The following is a 27,089-nucleotide window of genomic DNA, read 5'->3' on the forward strand; positions in this document are numbered from 1 at the left end:
TGGTGTGGTTCCGTGCCCGGGACACACTGTGTATTTCTAATCACTAAGCCCCTACCCTGCCCTCCACCTGTATGTTTATGGACCTCCAGCATTTCCTTCGGGGAGGGACAGAATGTAAACATTTCATTTTCTTAATCAAGATATCTGCTATTTTCAATAATTAAGTTTGTAAAACATCACTTTTGCACCTTTTCTAAATCTGAGAGAGGGTGGATCTACATGTTCATATCTTAGAAATCAGCCCAGCATGAAGCAAGTAGCTGTCACTTTTTAAATTCCATTACACTTAATTATGTAAATCATCAAATCTCATTAGCAGGTTTAGTGACTTCCTTCTTCCCTTCACTGTTCACTCCTCTGGCAAGCAAATCACGTGCTTATCATTTTAATGCAATGTCAATGATTTCAATCTCAATGAAATTATAATTTCAGTTGTATTCCCAATTAAAACATTGGATTCCATAGTCAATTCCATGAAGCATGCAAGGATCCCAAATTTCAGTATAGTTAGGAATGATAAATGGTTAATACGAGTCCTAAGTGTTCATCTGGAGGTTTGAGATTATTCTGGGATGAACTTTCGTGAGAAAGACAAAGAGCTGGAGATACAGTGGGCGTGGCCCGAGAGTCAACGCCCCAGAATTCCGTCAGCTCCATACCCTCCCCTTTAGGATGTGGCTGAGTCAGCAAAATGATTGACAAAGTGATATCCTCTGGGGTGCCCTGCTGCTGCCAAGATAGACGAGTTTAGGAGTTTCCTAAGCAAATGGTTGAGGTGCAGAGAAACCACGCTATTGCCGCCCACTGTGCAGGTTTCCCACGGGCTAATGGCTAAAGTACATTCTGCTTGGAAACGCATTCATGCCTGAGTTCAGGAAGATGCTGTGGAGGTACTTTCTTCTCTTTTTGGGGTGCGCTGATATATGCCCACAGGCCCAGAATCACAATTCCTCAAAAAGAGCCGTAAGTCTATGTGGCCAGTCTGAGGACTCCAAATTGCTGTGAAAATCTACAACTGTGAAGAACAGAGGACATGGATCAAAGTATCCAGATTTTCTTTTTGATATCAAAGCCAATAACATGTGGTTCTATGTAAGATGCTCCAAATTCACCAAGGCCATTAGTACTCATTGATAAGTGGCATCGTATCAAAATGTCTGCACTTCCTTTTGAATTTCACATCCGACTCAGGTTCAATAAATGACCATTTTGACCTCTGTTTTGAAAGTATATAAAATGATTTAAAGACCACAGATGAGCATCCATCTTGAAGAACACACTAAATGTTGATTCACGTTTCAAAACATTTTTTCTGTAATAAATGTTGGCAGTTATTGCTTTTCAGTTGGATTTCATACATACAAAGTAATAAAAGTTTCAGAAATTGCTCTTTTAAAAAATTACTCCTTGCTTTGCAATCACAACTTTAAAAAATTTTTTTTTCGTTGGAAAAAATATCTATATTTTAAAAACTGTTGTTCCAAAGCTACTGGAATTTCTGAATTTCACTTTGTAAGTTGTGATGGATGTTTGGCAATTTTTGCTGCCAAACATATGATTTATTTTAGGTTTGCAGCATGTGCTTGGCCTTCTGCCCCAAGCCCAGGAAGGCCCAGGCATTCTGCTTCACAGTCACCCTAAATGGGAGCGTGAAGCTAATTTGGAACTTCGGTGTTCAAGCCTAAAAATGGTTCCTGGAAGGCTCCTCTTTCAAACAGCCATCCTGAAGCCAGAGGAACATGTTGGCCTCGCGCAATATTCATGCTTTCTAAACCCAAACTGGGGCCCTGTGGCCTGAGAAGCATAAACATTCCTATGGAAACCTGGAGAGACAGCTTGAGAAAACCAAGGATCGATGAACAGAGGTCCTTGATCGCTAGCATGAAGGGTATCTGGAAGAGAATTCACGGTCCAATAGAGCAGGTCTGGGTCCTGGGCTGCGCACACCTCCTTCTGCTCCTCTGTATTCCCTCTTGTTTTCAGTCCTCACTCTGGAATTATTCTTGGAGCTGGATTTATCCACAGCATTCTAACTCATTCCTCATTCTCACTTTCCAGTCTACCCTGTGCCTGGTTTTCTTCTCATTTATTTGGTTTACACATGCTGACAATACTATACATACACCATTGGTTTCTGATCTCGGGTGATCCTGCTGAGAACCTCTTGGTTTTGTCCCTGTCCACACCACGGATAAAGCAGCCATCTGCCAGTCACCTACTCTTAAATCCTAGGAGGTTCTGCATCTCTCCCCTGACCCTCTTCTTGGCTCCAGAAATAAAGCTGTGACACAGGTGACAGATTCTGCATATACACACAGAATACACCAAAAGTATTAGTTTAATAAAAATGGAACCAGGATATTGGTTTCCTGAAACTTGATCATTTTCATTGATACAGGAAGGAGTATGGATAGTCTTTCCTGGAGTCATTCATTTATTCTTTAATTTATTCATTCAATTATTCATCCAGTCATGTATTCATTCAACAGTTTATTCAAACACTCGATCATCTATTTATCCACTCTATACATATATATTGAGCATCTACTGTGTGCATTGCACCGTCCTCGATGTGAGGACACAGCAGTGAACAAAGAGGATTCAAATTCTTATCCTTATGAATCTTCCTGTGTCAGAAGGTAATGAGTGCTCTGAAAAGTAATAAAGTGGGAGGGGGACAGAAATGGCTAGGAAACTGTGTGTTCCATTTTTAAAAGGGTAGACTGGGAAGGGCTCATAGAGAAGGTACCAGTACGTGCAGGTGAGGAAACTACCTCAGGCCAAGGAAAGAATCATCCTGAAGGATTAGAGAAGCTGTGCTTGGTGCGCACATGGGGCTGGGAATGGCCCCCGTTTCCACCAGCCAGGCTCAAACTCCTCTGCACGTGTAACTGGACTCCACACGACAGGAGGGGGGTGCCCAGAAAGAAGATTTCAAGGATAATGTCCAAAAGTTTTCAAAATTTGATAAAAACTATAAACTCACAGATTCAAGAAGCTCAATGAATCCCAAGCACAAGAAACATGAAGCAAACACAAAAAGACACATCATCACCTAAATGCTCAAAACCTGTGATAAATGGAACATCTTAAAAGCAACCAGAGAGGGAATAAGACACAATAAATAAAGAGAACTACGGATCAGGGTGACAGGAGATTTCTAACCAGAAACAACACGAGCGAGAAGATAGCAGCATATCCTTAAGATACTGAAAGGAAAATAAAAAAGCTATCCACCAAGAGCTCTTCACCTCACAAAGAATATTTCATAAACAAAAGAGAACTTTTTGGTGTATATAAAAGCTGAGAGAACTCACGGCAAGCAAACGTGCACTACAAGAAATGTTCAACAAATTCCTTTAGGAAGAATGAAAATGATGCCAGATGGAAACATGAATCTACACAAAAGAAAGAAGAGCACTGAATGGTCACTTCAGGTGTAAATTTATAACATATTTTTTCTCACTATTTAAATCCCTATAAAAGATTGTTGATTCCCTAAACAAGAATAATAACCATGCAGCATGGGGTTTATAACATGTGAAAGTAAAATGTGTGTTAACAGCAAGGTCGGGAGAGGAGAAGTGAAAGTACACAGGATTGTGAGAGTTCTTACACAACTCTCAAAGTGTAGATCGTCACTTGAAGGAAGTCTATGGTGAGTTAAAGATGTGTGCTACCAACCTGCTTAGTTGTAGCTGATAAGGAGATAAGATGGAATCAAAGAAAAGTACTCAACTCAAAAGATGGCCAGAAAAAGAGAGGAAAAGGACCAAAGAACAACTGGGAGAAATGGAAAACAAATCCCAAGATAAAAGACTTAAACTTAACCACATCAATGACCTCATCAAATACAAATAGTCTACACATCTGACGTAAAAGACAGTTTGTCAGACTGGGTTAAAAAAGCAAGACTCAACTATATGATCTACAAGAAAACACTTTAAATAAAGAAAAAAAATGAGTTAAAAGTTAAAAAGTTGGAAAAATGTATAAAATGCTAACACCAATCGAAAGAAACCTGGAGTGGCTGTGTTAATATCATACAAAGTAGAATTTAGGATAAAGTATATTACAAGGAATAAAGAAGATCATTTCATAAAGATAAAAGGGTCAGTTAATCAAGATGGCATATTGACTCTAAATATTTGTGCATCTAATAGAAAGACTTCAAAAGACATGAAAGGAATACTGATAGAACTATAAGAAATATAGAAAAATCCACAACTATAGTCAGAGATTTTAACAGCCTTCTCTCAATAACTAATACAACCAACAGATGTAAGATTAGTTAATATATAGAAGATCTGAACAAAACTATCAACCAGGGCCGGCCTGGTGGCTTAGCGGTTAAGTGCGTGCGCTCTGCTACTGGCGGCCTGAGTTCAGATCCCGGGCGCGCACTGACGCACCGCTTCTCCAGCCATGCTAAGGCCACATCCCACATACAGCAACTAGAAGGATGTACAACTATGACATACAACTATCTACTGGGGCTTTGGGGAAGGAAAAAAGAGGAGGATTGGCAACAGATGTTAGCTCAGAGCTGGTCTTCCTCAGCAAAAAGAGGAGGATTAACACGGATGTTAGCTCAGGGTTGATCTTCCTCACCAAAAAAAAAAAAAAAAAAAGTAAAAAAGTAAAAAAAAAAAAAACTATCAACCAATTTGACCCAAATACTATCTGAGAGGTAACAAGAGTCGGGGTATATTTGTAAGTCTTTGGAAACTATAAAAGTGTGAACCTACTCTGATTGAGATGAAAGCTACTAGAAGGTTTTATGTAGAAGAGTTATAGGATCTAATATATGTTTGTAAAGGATCCCTATGGCTACTATGTGAATAACAGAAATAATAGAATATAAGGTAGACAAGAGAATAGAAGCAGGGAAGCAAGTTAAGAAGCTCTTACAATAATTCAGATGACAGAAATTAAGACAAAAGTGGCAGTAAGAAACTATCATCTTCTAGAGATAGTATGCAGGTGGAGTTCAGAAGATTTTTCTGGATTAAATATGGAGAATGATAAAAGTCAAAGTTGACTCCAATATATTTGACTTGAGCAACTTGATGGACAGAGTTGCCACTTACCAAGACGGGGAAGGTGGTGGTGGGAGATGGGTGGAGGTGGGGAACAATGAAGATTGGGTGTTTGGTATTGTCCATGTCAAGTTGCCTGCCTATTCAACATCCAAGAGAAATGGTCACATAGACAGCTGCATATAGATTTCAGGCATAGAAAAGGGCTTTCCAAGTTAGAGGTAAATGTCTTCGAGTTGGGTCTGTATATAGATGATAATCAAGTCCTTGAGATTGGATGAGATCAACAGGAATAAAGAAGAGTTCCAAGACGTGGAAACTCAAGCATTCTAAGTTGAAGGGGACAAGGAGGAACCAGCAAAGGATCTGAGAAGGAAAGGATGGCCAGGGGTGTGCAGACTCCTGGGAGCCACGGGGGGCTATGTCTAAGGAAAGAAGGAGTGACAACTGCGCCATATGCTGCTAGGTCCAGTTAGATGAATGCTGTGTGTGTACTACACGGAAAGGGCAGAGTTCTGGGTCAGAATGATTTGTTTTAGAAGCCTGGTTATACCTCAATATCTGTGCACAATAGCAAGGTGCATTAAAACAGAGATAAAACAGAGATAATCCATATCACTGGACCTATTACCAGTGCTTCCCAAGACATTCAGTTCTCCATTCCTTCTGTAGCACTACAGAAGGGAAGAATGCCCATACATTTTATGTTGGTCAATGTGATGTGTCACCTTTTTATAAGCAATTAAAGGCCATTTTGTGCCTTTCCATGTTTCCTCCTCCTGCTATAGTGATGAGGAAAGCAGATGTCCGGATGGCAGTGCTGCAATGTTAGAGCAGCCGTGGATGTTAGTCTTACGCATTATGGACTAACACATTAGTGTAAGATGTTAGGGGGCTTGGCAAGCTGCCTGGAACCCCATGGGCCCACTGGGAGCAAGAAATAAACTGAGGTTTGGTACTGTTTGTCATGTTAGCAAACTCTGCCCCATCCTGACTGGTACAATTTCTTACGGGATTACTGTGAGAGTTAAATGAGGGAGAGACTGGAAAATGACCAGCATGGAGCCATGGGCAGGAATCTTGTCCCTCAGAATATTTTAAAGTTAAGACCATATGGTTTTATTCAATAACTCCCAGAGTCTTCCGGGATCCTCGATTCATTGAATCATGAGCGTATCTGAGGGAAATGTGCAGTGCTCTAATAATGTCATTTGTTTTTCCCCTATTTGGCTAGCACTACCAAACATCAAACATCAGACAACTATACGCTGTGTAGCACGACGGTGACCAGCTAAGTGGTCAGTCAAACTTTCTCCACAGAGTCATCTGAGCCAATCGCCTGAGGCTCACCCACGAGCAAAGATTCCTGGGCAGCTGATAGAGGATATGCCTCTCTCCTCTTTCTCTCTATATCTCTCACCCACACCTGACCCCTTCAACCCATCCAGCTCTCCTTTTCACACACACACACACACACACACACACGCACATGCACACACATACACACACACACATGCACACACATACACTGAGTGCGAGCAATGCCAGAGGACACAGCCACAGCAGCTACTCTCAGCTCTCCTTTGCTGAAGTTGACTGGACCTGCAGGGCAGAAGTGGCTTGGAGGGCTAACAGATCCATTCACCCCTGACAGTGTGGCCTCAGTGGGAACCCAATGACTGAGAGTCAGGTTGAATGCCTCCTCTTTGTGATTAGTGTCTGTGACCAAATCTCTGAGCCACCAGCCTGATGGTCCAATCTGTTTACTCCTCACCAGCTTGAAACAGAAACAGGTACGTGACTCCTTGGCATTACGGTCTTCAAATTGTCTTCTCTTTGTATTTTTCAGTTCACATCCTTCGTGTCTAAGCAATGAAGGGAAGGCATGTCTATTTCTATCAGATGACACTCACCTCCAAAGAGAATGTGCTGCATGAAGACATGTCTCACTCACCTTAAAGGTGAATCAACCTTTGAGCACATGGGTCCTGGCCCTCAAACCACAGTGACACTTGCTGTTTGAGAAACACCTGAACACCATTCCCCACTGATTCATGGTGGGCTGCATTAAAGCACATTTACTAAATCACAAACAGGAGGAGGCTAGTGCAGCCTTCACTTATTTATTCAGGGCTGTTCATGCATGAGCCACACACCGTTTAGCAGATGCCACATGCTCAGTTTTACAACACATATGCAGCACAGGGTGGGTGAGAGGCAGGAGAGGGCACGTATTGGGGGCAGAACAACCATGAGCTGAGGATGTACGAACACCCAATATCCACAGATGTCTGCTAGTGTGCAGGACATCAATAAAAGCAAAGTTGGGTTGTTTGTGATCCAAGCCTCACTCAGCTCTGCTCTGGTGTCATTTATGGGCTTCATAGATCCAACAGGCTTAGCCAGCTCATTTCACCCAGGCCCACCAGGCTGTTCCAGCGACTCTGGGCATTAGAATGCCGCATGCCGATCTCCGGGCCGGCCAGCTGGCTGCTCAAATTCACGTACAAAATGACTCTCCAGGTCCAGAATGGTTTATTTAGGTTTTGCTTAGAGTTTTGCCCAGGCTGGATATATTTGTATACCTGCAGCCTGGTTTAGAGACCACTAAAAACACAGCTGTTAGAGGGAAGACTTGGCAAGGCAAAGCACATCATCGAAGACACACACACACACACACACACACACACACACACACACAATCTCCTTCTGCATGAAATGACTGGGAAGTTGCAGGAGACATATTCATAGGAGTATTTTGGCCCTTCAATCACCTATTCACCAAATATTATAAAGGATCCACGATGTGTCTGACCTACTCGGACGTAAGTGCTATGCCAGTGAATGAGACTGACCCAGCCCCATCCTAGTGGTCAGTCATGGTTCTCTTCTGCCTGGATCTGAGCAACATAAAAAGCCAATTCTCTGAGATGACACATGGCCTTTAACCAATGAACTATCACTCTCCGTTAGCCAGAAGGAAACTGCTCAAAAGAGGAGACATGCAGGTATATATATATGTAAAATATACAAGTATATTTTGAATATCTTCAAAATATTTTCATCTGTGTCCTGTGTCTTTTTTGTCCATTTCTCATTCTTAACATGGAGTCTGAACATTTTTCATTTTGAAATGAAAGTGGAAAAATAATGACATGGGTCATTTTTAGGCTCTAAGGTAATGGAGGGAAGGACTACTCTCCAGGGACAAGTCCTAGGGACTTGTTCTAGCCAAGTCTACACTCTACAAAGTGAAAAGAAAGGTGGCATATTATCGAGGGATTCCAGTCCTGTATACAGTTAATCTGCATGGCAAGATTGCTTCATCCTCTCCCAATTCCCAGACTTACAAACAGTTGTCTGAGCATGAGAACTTACAGCTCTCTATGGCAACCTACCAAAAGTTACAACAGATTCTAATGCACCTGCACTGCAAAAGGAAACATGTTTTTATTCCAGGGAAATTTAATGGCAGAGATGCAAAGAGGGCACAAGGGTCAGAGGTTGAGAAGTGAGCATAACGAATTACTATGCTGATGAAACAGTTATGACATAAATTGAAACTCAGAAAATATTCTAGATATATGCCTCTGGAAAACGTTAAAAATAATTCAGAGGAAAGAGCTGTAAAAGATAAGCATGGAACCATGAATTGAGAGATGAAGCATGCTTGATGAAAAAGATGGGTGTGGAACTATGAAGGAAGAGAGGAGAATTAACTCAAATTTCATGGCTACATATTCTGGATATCATGAAACCGGCACCTTGATCCTGCCCTTTTCTGACTTGTAGGTTCTAAATTTACCACGGTTTGGATTCTTCTAAACAACACTAGCCAATATCCCCCTTCGCAGAGGGACTATGTGAGCTAACATATCTGAAGATCTTAATATTCTGAGGATGAAAGGATTCATATGAACATGAGATATTATCAAAGCTAAACATATTTTAAAGCCCCAGGACTCCAATTGAGTTTTCCTTTCTCAGAAGCCTGCTGAATAGTTTAAATGGCTCCAATGTGACTTTGAAGTTTTATTAAAGATGACTAGAAGATCAAAAGCATAAAAGTCTAATGTGTAGAGACACTAGGCTGAAGGACAGGCCTAGCCAAGACATACCCATGTGACATTATTTAGATTATTACACATCCATTTATAAATTAATTTTATTTTTAAAAAATTTAAAAATAGAGATTACTACCAAGAATATGAAAACAATACCCCATATTCCTATCATTTAAAATTAACAATTGACATTTGTATACTATCTGATTACAGTCTACTTAAAGATGTAAAATATGAAAGATATAGCTAAAAGCACTGTTAGCCCCCACCCACAGGAGTCCTGTGTACCTAATCTCTGTGCTAAGAATTAAACATCATCAGAAGACAGAAAGTACACTATTCTGTTTTTTATAGTCATAGATAATACATTGCATTCCTAAAATTACATACTATTTTGTGTCTACTATTAACTTGTGAGGATACGACACTATACTTACTGATGTCCATTTTGCTGTATTGTTCTCTGATTTGTTTTTGAGGTATGTCTGCACTGATATGGAAAGATGAATATGATGGTCAAGTACGTGTACTACAACTGGTACCATATTATTTATCCTATTTCCAATTGATAGACACTTGGTTTGTCTCCAAGCTTTCAGGATTACAAACCATGCTGCAATAAAAACTCTTACGCGTATCTCCTGGTGTGCCTGTGCAATAATTTACCTAGGTTACATATCCAGAAGTGGAATTGCTTGCTTGCAGGACATGCACATTTTTTATTTTTCAAGACGCTGACACACTCTCTGTGCAATAGCTCTACTAGTTAGACCCCCCACCAGGAGAGCAGAAAAGGCCTGTCCCCATGCTATCTGTCCAACACATTACTCCATCACACTTTTTACTCCTTTTGTAAAAATGGTGTTTCATTGCTATTTTAATGCACATTTCTCTGGGTATTGCTGAGACTGAGCATCTCTTCACAGATATAATGGATATTCACATTGCTTCTGTGACTTGACTTTTCATTTAATTTTCCTATCAATTTCTAAAAGTTCTTCATTTGTTATGCATACTTATCTCTTGCCTGTTACATACATTGAAATTACTGTCTCCCAGACTGTTACTCGTATTTTAAACATTTATAGTGTCTTTTGAGATAATGGACTTTAAATTTTAAAATAATCAAATTTACTTATATTTTTAATTGCCCGAGGTTGTATTTGTGTTGGTTAAACAATTAGAACAAACTGTAGAAGAATAAGTTTATAACAGCCAGGACAGAAGAGCATTTTCTTCACATTCAGTTTCTAAATCCAACTGGAATTATTTTTGTGTATTGTGTAAATTAGGAACCCAATGTTACTTGGCTTTATTTTTTCCAAACGGACAGTAATGGTCTTGATTCCATTCATAGTCTTTTTCCCACTGGTCGGTGATGCCAGTTCCCTCATATACCACACTCTACACGTGCGTGGCTCCACATGGTATCGTCTATTCTGTTACTCCTCCACCAATCTCACATGGTTTATCCCAGCCGTCCACGACAGGTCTTCTCATCTGCCGGGACATACCTGTTCTGAGTCTTCAAAAGCATCTTATCTATTCATGCACCTTCAATTTTCCCTGTAAATTGCTGAATTAATTGGTAAGCTTGCACGAAAATATCACTGCAGGATCTTTGATTGAATTTGTTGTAAATTTTCAGGCAAATTTGGGAAGAACTGACATGTTTACCATATCGAGTCTTCTCATCTATGAATAAGACAGCTCTTTGTGTTTATTTGTATCTTCTCTGTTCATGGTTCTTTTTTTCATCATTAATGGACCCATATATTTTTTGTTAGGTTTATTGTAAATTCAGTATGTAGTTTTGATTTTTATTTGTGTTTTTCCTGTCATGAATTATGTCTTTTTTATATTACATTTAAAAATTTTTCCTTATTCCCATTGTAAAGGAAATATTAATTGATATCCATCAATATTATGCAATTTGCATTGGTTCTAATAATCCTGCATAGACAACCATACAATAGTCACATAGTGAAAGTATCATTGCCTCCTTTTCCATCTGTTTTAAATGTTTTTTCTTATTTTTCATTAAAACAACCAGTTCCATTTTTTTTCTTTTTTTTTTTTGTGAGGAGATCAGCCCTGAGCTAACATCCGCCAATCCTCCTCTTTCTTTGCTGAGGAAGACGGCCCTGGGCTAATATCGGTTCCTATCTTCCTCCACTTTATATGGGACGCCGCCACAGCATGGCTTACCAAGCAGTGCGTCGGTGCGCGCCCGGGATCCGAACCAGCGAACCCCGGGCCGCCGCAGCGGAGCGCGCGCACTTAACCGCTTGCGCCACCGGGCCGGCCCCTAACCAGTTCCATTTTTGAATATTGGCATGAGACTGGCAACTTGGTATTATTTATGATTTTAAGTAGAATGCTAATATTCCAACATGATGTATGCCATTTGTTTTAGGTTTTCAGTAGATACTCCATCACGTTAAGGCAGAGCCGGTCCATCCATGGTTGTTAAGGTTTGTTTGTATAGTGAAGAATGGCCAGTGACTTTTAGGAAATCTTTTTCCTCTGTCTATTGAGATGAGAAAATGATTTATTGCTCCTTTGATCTATTAATGTGGCAAGTTACATTGAAACCTTATCTTTCTATATTCATTTAAATTATTTTTCCTTTTTTACCAAAAAATAAATGCACATATGTCAAAAGTTGGATAGCAAAAAAGAAAAAAACTTTATAGCAAAATATACCTTCTTGCTACTCACCTGCTCGTTCCCTGTCTTGTTCTACAAAAGCAATCACTTTGAAGTTGTTGTTTTCAATGAGAAGGTATTGATCTCCGCATTTCTAAATAAGGAGTTACACTTGCTTTCCTGGTCTGTGGCGTGGGCCTTCTCTTCTTCACGCTCTGGTGTTGAACAGCCCTGTGCCCTAGATTCCAGGCTTTCAGTTTCTTGATTCCTCCAGGGTAGGGAATAGGGTGGGGCCAGGGAGGTACTCGCACCAGGGTTGACCCAGTGCTGATCGACCCTGCACCTGCATGCCCCTGACTATGTGGGCGTGCTCACCTTGTGTCCGCAAGGCCCTCAGTGGCTCACCCTAGTCCTGACCCTCATGTACTCCCTCTTTCTGCTACACTCAAATTTCAGTAGCTTCCTAGGGATGTGCCTTTGCAGTTTATTTGTTGTGAGTGTTAAAAGAACTGCATTTGACCTTCAAATTTAGCTTGTCATTTGCCTGGGTATAAAACTCCAGGTTGAAAATCACTTTCTATTGAGTTTTAAAGGTAGGATTAAATTGTCTTCAAGCTTCCAATGTTGATGAAGACAAATGTGAAGCTGTTCTTTTTATTTCTTACCTTTTAAATATATGCAAATTTTTTTTATCACTTTCTGATTTATATGTTTTTCAGATTTTCTCTTACCCCCTGCAGCAGTGAGATTTACTTTTTGGTGGGTCTTTTTTATTCAGTTAGCTGGGCTCATAGGCAAATCTTTCCAAACTATGGGCAGCTTTCAGTTCTGGGAAAGTTTTCTGGAATAATTTCTTCTAAGTTTTTTTCTCTTTGCCTTTTTGAAATTCCTAGCAATAATGTCTTGTACTAATGTTCACATTTCATTTGCTCACCCAATTTTCTACCTTTTTTTGTCATTTTTTTCTGCTTACTGAGAGTTATTCTATACATTATCCCATGCCCTTCTATTAAAACCATATTTCTGCTTTTAACACTTAGTTCCCAAGAACCTTCTCTTGTTTCCTGGTTGTTCTTTTCTCGTGGCACCCAGTTCTTGTTTATGGATGAAGTATCCTTTTGTTTTTCAGGATATTTATTATAGCCTTGTCTTTCTTTTTCTGTCTTGCTTTGAGATTTGTTTTGTTCCTTTCATTACATGTTTTTCCTCTGACTTTCCCCCTTTATTTTGGTCTATCTCTTTCATGTTAGAAGCTTTGTCAAAGAGCTGGTGGTCTCTGGATATTGGCTCCTAGTTACCACTGAGACATTAAGATGGTAATTAGAATCTCTGCATGCATGACAATGTAGATTTTCCCATTTCCATGATCCAATTACTGTTATTTGGAGATGGTTTTTGTCCCCCCCCTTAGAGTTCTTAGATCCCCCTATGATGCATCCTCCACTAGTTACTTGGGGATATGCCCATGACTGCTCCAATTCAGAAAGCTGAGAACAGGAGGATGAACGGGATTCCCAAGGTTCCATATGAGGAGCTTTGTCTTCTCTTTCTGTTTTCAGATCAGGGGCCCACTTCTGCCTTCTCCTTTGTCTCGCCCACTATAGGAATTTGGCTGCAAGGTCCTCTTATCTCCTCATCAGTTCAGTGTCCTCTACTTGCATTTCAAAATATTTATTCTCTTGATTTTTCTTTTCCCATTGCTTTGTCCCTCATGGAGAGAGACATTTTCCATAACTTTACTTACACTTTAGTGGTGGTGCAGAAGGGAGAGAAGATAAAAACATGTGGTTAAATCACAAGGTTTGCCAAAAGCGTTAATAGATTTTCTAATTTTTAACCATTCTTGAATTCCTTGTGTAAACGCTCATCAGCGATGATATATATTTATTATATGCTTGAACTTAATTTTCCAATATCTTATTAGGATTTTTTGCATCTATTTCAAAAAAGAATTTATTTATTTATTTCTTTTCTTACATTTTTCTTTATGATTTTGGAATCAAGTTTATATTTGGTTTCACAAATAGTACATTCTTGTTTTTCCATATCCTTATTTGTAATTCCGTTCTCTGACAGTGAGGAACCTGACCCCCATTATCCTCAATGTGATCACTTCCCTGATCAATCCTCCTGACATGAGACCAACACACCAGTGCTATGCAGGTGCCCTCCTCCCTCCACTGGATCCCACATCCTACCCCGTGCAAGCTGGGTGCCAGGCTTGTAGCCACACCAGGCCAGTGACTCTGCTCCATGTGAAAGTCAACCTTGCTTGGCTCCTCTGAATGGCTTTTGGACTAAATTGTTCACAAAAGCAGAAAGTTTTTCTAAATTTCTTTATTTAAGAAAAAGAAGTAGAAGTAATTGACCCCCTTACTTCAAAAGTTATAAAGGTTAAGATAGGTGGGGAATTTCTCCAAAGTCTTGTGTAAACCAAATTTTTTCTTTCTTTTTCTTTTTTTATTTTTCTATTGTGGTAACAACAGTTTATAACATTTATAAATTTCAGGTGTACATCATTATACTTCTATTTCTGCATGGATTACATCATGTTCTCATGTTCACCACCCCAATACTAATTACTACCCATCACCACACACATGTGCCTAATTATCCCTCTCACCCTCCTCCCTCCCCCCTTCCCCTCTGGTAACCACCATTCCAATCTCTGTCTCTCTGTATTTGTTTGTTGCTGTTTTTATCTTCTACTTATGGGTGTGATCATACTGTATTTGACCTTCTCCCTCTGACTAATTTCGCTTAGGGTAATACCCTCGATGTCGATCCCTGTTGTCAAAAATGGCTAGATTTCACCGTTTCTTATGGTTGAGTAGTATTCCATTGTGTATATATACAACGTCTTCTTTATCCATTCGGCCCTTGATGGGCACCTAGGTTGCTTCCAAATCTTGGCTATTGTGAATAATGCTGCAATGAACATAGGTGTGCATTTATCTTCACACATTAGCGTTTTCATGTTCTTTGGATAAATACCCAACAGTGGAATAGCTGGATTATATGGTAGTTCTATTTTTAATTTTTTGAGGAATCTCCATGCTGTTTTCTATAGTGGCTGCACTAGTTTTCACTCCCACCAGCAGTGTATGCGAGTTCCCTTCTCTCCACATCCTCTCCCACACTTGTTTCCTGTCTTTTTTTTTTTTCTTTAATTTTTTGTTTATTGCAGTAACATTGGTTTATAACATTGTAAAAATTTCAGGTGTACATCATTGTGCTTCTATTTCTGCATAGATTACATCATGTTCACCACCAAAATACTAATTACAACCCATCACCACACACATGTACCGAATTATCCTTCTTGTTAATTGCAGCCGTTCTGACCAGCTTGAGGTGATATTTCATTGTAGTTTTGATTTGCATTTCCTTGATAGTTAATGATGTCGAACATCTTTTCCTGTGCCTATTGGCCATCTGTATATCTTCTTTGGAGAAATGTCTGCTCAGGTCTTTTGCCCATTTTCTAGTTGGGTTGTTAATTTCTCTGTTGTTGAGATGTATGAGTTCTTTATATATTTTGGATATTAACCCCTTATCAGATATATGGTTTGCAAATATCTTCTCCCAATTTTTAGGTTGTCTTTTCGTTTTGTTGATGGTTTCTTTTGCTGTACAGGAGCTTTTTAGTTTGATGGAGTCCCATTTGTTTATTTTTTCTAGTGTTTCCCTTGCCCAGTCAGGCATGGTACTTGAAAATATGCCACTAAGACCGATGTCAAAGAGCATACTGCCTATGTTTTCTTCTAGAAGTTTCATGGTTTCAGATCTTACATTCAAATCTCTAATCCATTTTGAGTTAAGTTTGTAGATGGTGTAAGATAATGGTTTACTTTCATTTTTTGCATGTGGCTGTCCGGTTTTCCAAACACCATTTATTGAAGAGACTCCTTTCCCCATTGTATGTTCTTGGCTCCCTTGTCAAAAATTAGCTGTCCGTAGATGTCTGGGTTTACTGCTGGGTTCTCCATTCTGTTCCATTGTAAATCAATATTTTTGATGTAATTATCTCCTAGTGGTAATGAGCTTTCACGGGCTCTCCCCATTCTCCATTCTGATCTTCCTAGTGAGAAGTATCATAAAACCAATGAATCAGGTTAAGAGAAAGATTTATTATTGGGGGAAATATATATATGATTACCCTGAACAAAAACAAAACATGATTCTACCCCATTTCCAATGTGACTAATTTCAGCATGATCTCATCAACAATGGATGGTATAACCTCCATTTCCTTTCATTCCTGAAAATCACCGTTTCCACTATGGTTACAGCAAAGAAGATTATCATATCTGTTTTCTCAGTTTTAAAACTGGGTGTTGGCTGAGAGTTCACTGTTATTATGCAAATTTATATTTTAATTGCATATTATAGTCCTACTGGACTAAAGCCTATCTATTTTTTAGGGCACTCAGCCATTGGAAATATTTTTTCCTGAACAGTTCTATCATTTTGGATCAGAGTATAATTTATTTTTTATCCTTCTGTTTCTTTTGGAGTTAGGTTTGTGTTTTATTGTAATAATGCTGTAGTTGTTATGCATAAATTGTAAGCACTCTAAAAATGTAATTTAATTCATCCTCATGAGAGCCCTGTGAATTGATAGAAAGTTTTTTTTTATGACTTTTATTTTTTTAATTTTATTAAAAAATACAGCAAGTCCATTATTAAACTTTTGCATGCAAAAGATACAAAGAAAAAAATTAAAATTGCTTCCCAGAGATAATCAGTTTTAATAATTTGATTAACTTTGCCCTATTTTTTTAACATATGTGTGTACTTTGTAACATTTAGACTGTGCTATATTTTGAACACTCCTTCTTCACTAGTTATTATATAATTAGCATTTACTATACTTATGAATATTATTTTTAAATTATAAATAAGCAAAATATTTTATCCCATAGGTAGAATAAATTTTATTTTAACATTCTCCTATTCTTGGATATTTGCCTTGTACCAACTGATCTATATAATAGATGAAAATGTGCATTTGCATGTTTGTTTACTTGTTTATTAATTATATTTTCTAATGATTTCTTAGAAAAGAACTTGTGAGAATACATTGCTGTAAGATTTTTGTGCTGGCACCTGTCTATTCTGTTTTCGCCTGGACCTACTGGGTACCTGACATCTGGCAAGCTCGAAAAATATTTGCCTAATGAGGGAATGAATGAATGAGTGGGAACTGGTGAACTCAAGTGTGAGATGCTTTAAAACCTCTTTATATACTGACAAATTGTTTTCAAGAAAGACGTCTCCAAATTACATTCCGCCTGTGGGTAGTATCAACCAGAACAGGTGCTTTTACACCGCAATAACAAACAGTGCTGCTTCAAGAGCTTAACATGAAAAAGTTTCTCTCTTGTCCGTGTCCCATGTCCACTGCAGGTTGGCAGAGTTTCTCTGGTCATCATTGTCCTCAAGGAACCTAGGACGAAGGAGGCTTCACTGCAAATGGGCTTCCAACATTGGCTGTGGGAGACGGTATTGCCACAGGTTAGTGGGATCTCGAAACTCCACCTACGTGGAACACACCACTTGAGCCTACGCGTCCTTGTCCAGTGTAAGTCACCTGGGCACACCAGCCTTCAGGAGCAGAAAAAATGGCCCAAGGATAAAAACAGGAAAACATTCGGCAAATAATGTTAATTATTACTACAAAGTGAATTGCCTTTACTAGTACTAACATTCATTTAAAATTTTTTAAATAAATTAATAGACAAAAAGTGTATCTGTTAAGAATTAAGAGTTCACTGGTTACAACTAAGCATGGACAGTGTCTTACGTGTTTCACCCTCATTTTTATGACCTTTGGACACTGTTCCACGGAGACGTCAGTGCGTTATCAGCTGATCTGTATGAGTTTCTTGCATATTTAAAGCATTAATTCTTCATCAAACATATTGCAAATATTCACCCAGGATTTTCTGGCCCTTTAATTTTGCCTATGATGTTGCCAATATGATGAAAAACTATATCTAATCAAATCAATTAATTTTCAGTATTGTATTTTCTTCTTTTGCTATTATACTGACAAATCCTTCCCCATCCTTAGATTAAATGTAAATTTATTTTAAAAATCATTGAAATACTTTCTCATTGATACATAAATTCACATTTAACCTCAAAATTTAACTTTTTCACCCATTTGGGATTATATTGGATATAAGGTGTGAGGCAACAATTTATAGAGATTTTTCTAAACAGCTAAAAAATATATGCAAATGATATAAGATATATACAAAAATAGATACCACATGATCATCATTTTCTCCATGATTTGTGATGAGCCCTTCTTGTGCACTAAAATCTCTTACATCCTAGGCTCTCCTAGTGCACTGATCTGATGTCTGTGCACTATTGTCAGACTGATGTGTGTCACTTCTAAGGGAAGGTTGGAGATATGGGAAGGGAGCAGTCCATGCAAACCTTTGTCAGCTATGTTAAGATGATTTGTCTTCATCCCACAGGCAACAGCACGTTATAGGGGCTTTTAAGATAGCTGGGTAGGGCTGCAGGGGGAGAATGACAATAAATACTTGTGACATAGAGAAGTGGATTGCATGAACAAATGAACAAATAAATGAATCTTGTTGCAGACATATGTAAAAATACTGTGGTAACAGATTGTACGGTCTTGAAGGATAAGAAAGCATTTTCCAGGCAGTGAAATGCTAGGGAGTGCATTTTAAGCCAAGGAGATATCTAGGGTTGCATGTGTGAGATGATCCTTATTATACACACACACAGACACGCACACATACACACACATGTACACAATTTTCACATCAGTATGATAGTTTGTGACCGTTTGATGGACAAGATCTTTATGTTTGAGACTCTGATTGAGAGAGAGAGAAAGAGAGAGAGAACATGTGTTGAAGGTGGTTGATGTGGGGCTTAGGGAAAGAAATCTCCTTACTCTCGTCCTACCTGGTCTTAATCTTCTGCTTTAGGGCTCATCCATGCTTTGTGAGGGGATTGTCCTCTCCTGAGGATTACAGGTGATTTGATGGGATTTCACACTGTCAGGGCTGAATTGATTTTGTAACAATTTGGGTCTTTGCATTAGATTTTGAATGGAAAGCTAAGTCAAGTTAACATTCTGAAAACATCATTTATTCTATTTGGAGGAAAAGACAGTTAAGTAGTTTAGAAGGAAAGGCAAAGTTGAAAAATAAATTGATACAGGATTATTTTGTTTCTAGCATGGGGGTCCCAGGACTGCAAGCAGTGAGAGTGAAAGGTGGGAGATGGAACTGGCAAGTGGCAGGACTGGACAGGTAAGCAGGGTTGGATGGCGAGGGGCATCCTATGTCTGTGAGCTGATTGAAGTTTTGCCATTGAAGGTAATTGAGCTACAGGGTGGTATGATCGGATGTGAGTAGAAAGAACAGACTAACAGGAACAGGGAGAATGATTTTGAAGGTTAAGATCAGAGCCAAAGAGACCAGTTTAGAAGAAATCTGTTGTGGTAATCCAGGAGAAATGGTGGTCAACTAAAATAGGGTAGCATTGGTGGGGGCGGACAAAAGTGAACCCGATTCAAGAATGTTGAGAAGATGGAATTTTCAAGAGTCAGTTGATTTGTGTGGGTGGTGAAAGAGAGGGAGGGTTCAAGAATGATGCCCCAGGGGTGGCTAGGGTGGATGGTGAGTTTGAGGAAACAAAATAAGAACAATAATAGAGTTTGTGAAAGAATGGAAATGTCATGTTCAGTTTTGGCATTTCTGAGGTCAAGGAGCTTGGCAGTTGTGATGGTAAAAGTCCAGTTGTCCTGTGCTTGTCTCTCTTCCCCTCAGGAAGATCTCAGAGGGAAATGTGGGCAGATTAAATGGTCAGACTCCACAAAGCAACTGTCAAATTTCAAGGGACTCTGTCTTCATCTCTGTTCGGAGAGAAGTAAGCAGGAAGAGCTAAGAAACAGTTGAAAGATGAATTCCTAGAGGCAACAAGCTCTGAGTGGCTAATGCAGAGCCGTGTGGGAGGGGTTTCTGGTTACCGTGGAGTTGTGTCCCAGGTGGCCGAGTTCGCCAAAACACCTGGACAGCCGCATGCCATTCACGTGTGGTCTGGAGAAAACTCAACTGTCAATCAACACCGCCTCTGCTGTGGTCCCTCAGCAGACTGCTCTAGGATGCTTTTGAAATAGAAAACAGGAAGTTGAGAAGCCTCTGTCTGCTGATGCTGCCCACTCAAGGAGAGTGACAAGTTCTCGTGCTTAAACATAAGGAACCCCGTAGGGGACTGAACTAAATGTCTTTATCCTTCCTCCTTCCCCTAATGGGGTGTTGGCTCCATCCTCTATAACACCAGATGATGTTGTCAGTTTCTTCAAGCAAGGGAGTCCCGCTCAAAAGAGTTTGACTAACAAGTTTATTGAAGGGACCACTCATGGACTTGCAAGTCAGTTAAGGCAACTAGGTAGAGATTTCAAAGCACTCTGCAATAGCAACTGCAGAAGGTCATTACCTGCCATAGGCCTGAAGAGGCAGGGAGGAAGGAGTGTCACCTAAGACAGATGAGAGAGCGGCAATCATAGAGAAGGGGCTACCGAGTAGGCATTCTGAACTTAGATGGATGAAGCTGGGCCACAACCACTGGGTCTGTAGCACAAGGGTAGGAGAGAGAGCACCCTACCTGTGTCTTTTATGGATCTCATTCTCTGTTGATACCTCCATTGATGGTACTTGACAGGAAGCGAGAGGGCTAGGAGCTGGTGACCACAAGCCTTGGCCCCCTTGGAGCCCAGGCAGGATGGAGGCAGGAAGAGATTGGATCCAGAGGGCCAAATGGAGAATGACTAGAGCAGGACCACTCTGCATCAAATTGTCGGTCAGCCCAAATGTGCTGCCTCAAAATGAATCTGGGGGCCGGCCCCGTGGCGTAGTGGTTAAGTTCGGCATGCTCTGCTTCAGTGGCCCAGATTCACAGGTTCGGATCCCAGGCACACACATATACCATACGTCAGCCATGCTATGGTGGGGACCCATGTACAAAATAGAGGAAGATTGGCATAGTTGTTAGCTCAGGGCTCATCTTCCTCAAGCAAAAAAAGAGGAGGTTGGCAATGGATGTTAGCTCAGGGTGAATCTTCCTCAGCAAACAACAACAAAAAAAATGAATCTGGCTGAGGACTATGGCTGTACTCATTCTTCATTCTACCCTCCTCTGGCTTTAAGGTTGCCCACTAGTCCTTCTCTCCAAAGGAGAGGGAGCAAGTGGAGACAGAACAAAGCCAAAGGATGAGAAGTAGATAAAGGCAACAAAAGGAGTTGAGAAAGAGGAAAGCGACATGGAAAAGGAGGAGAGGAATACCCTCCTATTCAGTACAATACCCTTTGTACTGAATGACCCAGCTTCGTTTCTCAGACCATGCATTCTAATGCTGTGCACTGAGGCATCAGAAGCACGGCTTGCACATGCTAAACCCCCCAAGCCTCTGCAGTGCCAGCACATCCTCAGGATTTAATTCCTCATTGGCCACTTCCAAAGGATTATCGGAGAGACCTCTGTTTCAAGTTGTTTGTCATATTGATCTGTTGTCATGGGGAAGGGGGGCTGAATTCTCTGTAAAGAAAATGAAACCACTGTTTATAGTTCTGAAAGTAACAAGAGTCACATTCTAGCAAGATGGAAAAGGTGTTCAAAGCCATTCTCAACCCTTGCCTGGCCAGGTGCTCCACTATCCTCTCCCACCAACGTCTCCATACTGCCATCACTGGAGATATGACAGCAGATGGACCACAGTTCATGTTCCAGGCCTTTTTTTGCCACCTCCTCCCTCCCTATTACTAAATACACGTCTGTTGTAGGTCCCCTATGGCCTTATGTTAGCTGAAGACCAGCTAACGTCAGCCCCACCCTGATGATCTGAGATTTTCAACCCATTTGTGAAACACACATACCCACACACACCCACACATACAATGGAAAATATCTGGAAATTACTCACTTGGTTACAGTTCTCTCAGGAGCTGTATAGTATACTATGTTGGATTGTAAGCTGGAGAACCAATAACTTCTCTGCATCTTGCTCACATCCCCACTCCATCTCAGGCACAGACTCAATCAGGTAGGAAGCTGACACCACTTGTCACATACATATAATTTCTAGTTCCCCATTAACCAATCTGATCTTTCTGACAAAGATATCTCAAACTCAAATCTTTGAGTTAAATTTCATCCTTGTGACTGTATATGTTTTACGGAAATGCTCTTCAGTACAGGGGCATAAATGTCACTGATTCAGAAGCAAACCAAAGCTGCTTAGTGGATGTGTGTAGGCGAGGAAGAGTCATAATTCACAGTGAAGGCAGAACGATGGAGGTGTGCATTCCTGTAGTAAATGCCTTCAAATAGCAGGAAGGGGGAGCTGCCCCACACAGGAGCTATTGAGACAGCTTCATCACTTTCTTAGTAACTGACGTGGCGTTAGCTCGTCAATGAAATGCCATATGATTCCTCGCTCTGTCTTCCTTCTTCTTCTTTTAAGGGAAATCGTATTTTTAAGGAAAAGAGGTGCTGAATACATATATTTATGTTAAATCGTCATTCCTTCTGAGTAAGAGCATGCCAACAGAGTGTGAAAGTTGAGTATGAAATCTTTAGTCTTTTAGGTAAGCATTTAAAAACATTTATGATTTCCTCTTACATATAAAGGTAAGTATATATTTGTTTTAAGATACTTGAACAACACACAAACGTGGACACACACACACGGTCAATTCTCCCTTAATCCATGTAACCAGTGATGACCACAGTTAACATTTTATATATTTGCTTTTATCCTTTATCTTGACAGGTAAATAGGTAGATAGGTGACAGATCGATCACATGGATAGATAGATGATTGGTTGATAGATGAGAGGTGGATAGATAGGTGGGCAGATAGAGAGGTGAATGTGAAGCACTTGTAAAGGAAAGGATGAAGGGGTACACAGGAATTGTGATGAAACGAGTTCTTCTCTTTTTTAGTTAAGCACCTGTCTTAGTTTGGATTCTTCAGGAGCAGATCTTGAGACCAGGGTTTAGGCGAAAGTGGTTAATTCAGGGGGTGACCCCAGGAAGCAACAGCAATGGGGTGGGGAATTAAGAGAAGGAAGGGGAGACAGCCAGTGCAGGGTGCATTCCTGAGCAGGTTAGCACTGTGCAAAACCCAGACTCCATCCCCCTGGGGCTCTGGGAGGCTGTGCAGACTTGTCTGTGGAGTGAGAAAGTATGTATTTACCCATCCACTCCCATCCTTCATTATCTGGAGGCTGCTCCCAGGCACGTTGATATGCTGGCACTTTCGGTCAGGCTCCTGTGCACACCTGTGACCAGAGAAAACTGCCAGGGATGGAGCCATAGGTGCTCCAGGAGGAAGGCAGTGGTGTGACCCAGAAGGGACCGGTGTCAAGGGATGTGGGCAGGACCCCATCAGCTTCCAGGAAGGACACCTCCCTGTGCTTCCTGCCAGATTCGTCATGTCTGAATTCTCTCTCTCCTTCTCATGAGATATTCTGTTGTCCTGTTGGTTGCACCCCTGTGGCAGCTCTCAGACCTGCTCCTTCCCTCTCTGCCCTCCAATCCTCAGAGCCTAGGTCAAACCCTTACAATGTTGTATCCAGCATTTCCAAATTGTTACCCACAGAACAATAGTCCTGCCAGATTCTTTGAGAAAAAGGAGTTCGGGGGATCAAATAACTTTTCTAAATTCTGCCTTATATTTGTCCTTCTTGGAAATTCACAGACACCAGTTTAAAAAATGTTGAATGTTTATTCCTATAAAAATGTAAATTTTTAGTTTATTCTTATTATTTATAATATCCTTATTAGAGTGATATAACCATATAATATTAATCACCCATGGATCTAAATTGAGCAAGTGCTAGATTACCGTGCTAGCTTGACTTGCATGTCTGTTATCGCTTGCCCTTTCAATTCATATTACCATAATTTTTATGCCAGCATCCAAGCATCTCCAAACCTTCTTTTCCATCTTAAAATTCCCTAACATCCCTTCAAATATCTTGTACTTTACCTAAATTATACTCAGTTTAATTTTCCATGTTTTACCTACAATTTTCTGCATTTCACAGTTTATCATGTATTCATCTAAACATTAACAAATATTTTCTGACACATAATTATTCCAGAGTTTAAAAGAAGTGAAATAAAAAAATGGACTCACCCTCTGTTAATGTGTCTTTGTGCTCTGGCTAAATGGACCTGTTTGTCCTGTGAAATCTATTTGCTTGGTTATGCCACTCTTGCTCATTCGTTCAACTGATTTTCAGATGCCAACAGACCACAAATGAGTGATCTGTCATATTCTTATTTGAAAGTCTTATATAGCTGGGGTCTTTATTCTCAGAGCAGCCCCTTGAGGGAGTTGTAATTTTGCCACTTTTGTGGAGCCAGAGGGGTGCCAAAGTCAATGGCACAGGGACTCCTCTATGCAATGTCTATTGACCTGAATAGTTGGAGATCTTTAAAGGCCAGCGGATTGGCCACTCACCTGCCTTGCAGAGATTAGGTCCAGTGTCTCCATATGGAAGAAAGAGCATATGATTATCACTGGCTGTAGAAGGTGCTGGCCACCACCGTGCTGGTGACCTCCTGGTTGGCTTTCCATGAAATATACAGTTTTTAAAATTGGGGACCCAAAAGAAACTTTTAAAGGATCCATTAGTCTTGTGAGAAGTGCCTGGGATCTGTCATGAGTAGGAACAATGATAAGAGAGAAAAATTAGACAAAGGTCTCATTTCCATTTCTTATGCTCAGTTGGAAATGAAAAGAATAAAATATAATATATCCAAAATTTCAAGAAAGAGAGAGGTACTGACTCCCTGAATCATTAAAAATGGCATTCTTCACAAATATGCATCATTGCCGTGTATATGGTGGGAAAGATCATCAAATGTTGGGCATTTTCTCCTCCCATGACGAAGCAGTCGCATTCTACCCCCAGATCTCTGCTGTCATGTTCAGCTGCTCCTACCTCCCTCTTTAATCTGCGGGTTGATAACATGGATCAACTTGGCAGCATCTGTAAATTCAGAAGAGCAGATTGAAGGAGAAATTAAAGAAATTCCACAAACCCACAGAGAGCACATGCTGGACCACGCTGAGCACAGACATGAGGGTATGAGCAGTGTCTTGTCACAAGTTATGTTATGTCATCTCAGGAGGTCCCAAGTCCTCTGTTCAGTGTCCCGAGGGAAACATGCACTTTGATGATTTCCCCGGTAAGACAGGCGTGGACCATAGTCTGCCTACACTGGAGGTCTCGGATGAATTCCATTTGGAGAATTTGCCCATGATGATTTGTTAGAGATGCTCCCAACTCAAACATCTTAATCAAAACCGTTTCCAGGGAATCCGTTGTGACCAACATGTCATAAGGAGACACGACGTTGAGTCACTGACGTATTTTGGGACCTCTGGCTTTGGAATATTCCCCAGGATAATGGAGAAGTTGGACTTATTCCCCCATGAGTTTCTGACAAATTACCAATCTGGCTACTATACTATTTATGTCTCTCACATCCGTCTCTTGAGAGATAAGGAATCTGACTCTTCTTAAGAAACGGATGACTGCTGCAGGCTCATAGTGAGAAAGCTAATCGAGAAAGAATTTTTAACAGGATAAGTGGCTTCTTGAGAAAAGGATTCCTATATTACTTCATGAATCACAGTTAAAAGCTAATGTTGTGAGGCTGAGGAATTGTCTGCAGCGCAAAAAAAAAAAAAAAGAAGAAATAGAAAAAAGTAAGAAACTTCTCGGAATATTGGCTTGTTGGTGCAGTTTGTCAGAACTGAACCCAGAAACTTACCGATATTTCCAAATTATTGTAGGGAATGAGAAACCCAAAGGACCTCTACGCATCACTAACTTTCACACCCAAGTAAGCTTCTGCTGCCACAAGTGTGGTGTTTGTAGCACAGTTATTGCTAAGAATAGAGACAAAACAAATGTTATCAATCGCAATCCGTCATTATGATCCAATTACTAGGGACGTAAGGATAGAAAAAAACCCTGAAACAAAAACACAACAATGTCGGGACCTAAGAAGGAGGAAGAATTACTGGTGGGGCACCTGGTGGGTGGAGGGTGTTGGGTCATGGCCCAACCAACACTCCCACTTGGAGCCTCAGTTTTCTGGAGTTTCCAATGCCTTGCACAAAGTCACCAGGAGAGGTGGGTTGCACACTTCTGAGAAGTGGGATCGGCCAGGACTCAGTGTCAGAGGCGGGCGGGAGCACTCAGGGCTGCAGCATGTGACAATGGCACTGCTTGTGAACTCTGATAAAATCCAGTGGCCGGTAGGAAGCCCAGTAATTGGTGGTTTTCAGGAGAAGCGATCCACGGGGCTCATTGGGGTCTGCGCAACGGGCCCTGGGCAAGCACTGACTGGCAGGAGCAGAAATCAGTTCTGAGGCTAAACGGCTGGCAGATGCCACTACCAGGTGCCCGGACCTGCACCGCCGGGAGCGGCAACCAAACTGCCACGCGCTCCCTCTGCTGGTGGAAACAGGAGCCGATTTTCTTTGGCTTTCATGGGCATGGCAGGCAGCAACCATGGGCGTGAACAAGAGAGCCAAACAGAAGCAGGCTTTCCGTGAGAATGCCAGGGATATGCACATGTTTGCAGCCTGTGCAGCTGTGTGTACGTGTCTGGACTGGTTTGTGCCTCTTCGGAGAGCAGCCTTGGGAGGGCATCTGCAACTGCTGTGGACTCGGACGACATTGAAAGGGGCCATGGGAAGACGGGAGGGAGGAACCCAGAAACCACAGTCCCTGACATCTGACTGTGGATGAAACAGCCTCACTTTCTTCAGGAGAGCGTCAGCAGCGGGAAATCTAAGTCCATCAAATAATCTGAAATCCACGACACTACCCGTTTGACCCAGGACCCCTTTAAATAAAGGGCACATGCCTCTGCCTTTGGAGCCCCCTCTGAACTGAGAGCCCGTGCAGAGGGGTGAAGGAGAGAAGGGTTCCCAAGCTGTGTCTTCTCAGGGGAAATGCCTCCGACACACCTCCCCCTTGAACTCCTTGCCACTTCACCAGTTCTCTTGTCCACCGCAGCAGGTGGCAGCCCACGTGGCCCCTGCTCATCCCATGGAATGTTGACCCCCAGGGGCAGGACAGTGCTTTTTCATCCCGGGAGCCCAGGCGCCCAGTGCAGCCACTGGCCTGCCTGAGTGCTCTTCCAGTGTTTGGGGAGTAATTGAATAAAGGAACAAACAATTGGGGGCACATGTGAGAGAATAGGGAATTTGTCCCTCACACAAATCCTTCTAGAAATTCTCCCAGGGTAGGACAAG

This window comes from Diceros bicornis, chromosome 20, assembly GCF_020826845.1.
Source record: "Diceros bicornis minor isolate mBicDic1 chromosome 20, mDicBic1.mat.cur, whole genome shotgun sequence".
Taxonomy (NCBI): domain Eukaryota; kingdom Metazoa; phylum Chordata; class Mammalia; order Perissodactyla; family Rhinocerotidae; genus Diceros; species Diceros bicornis.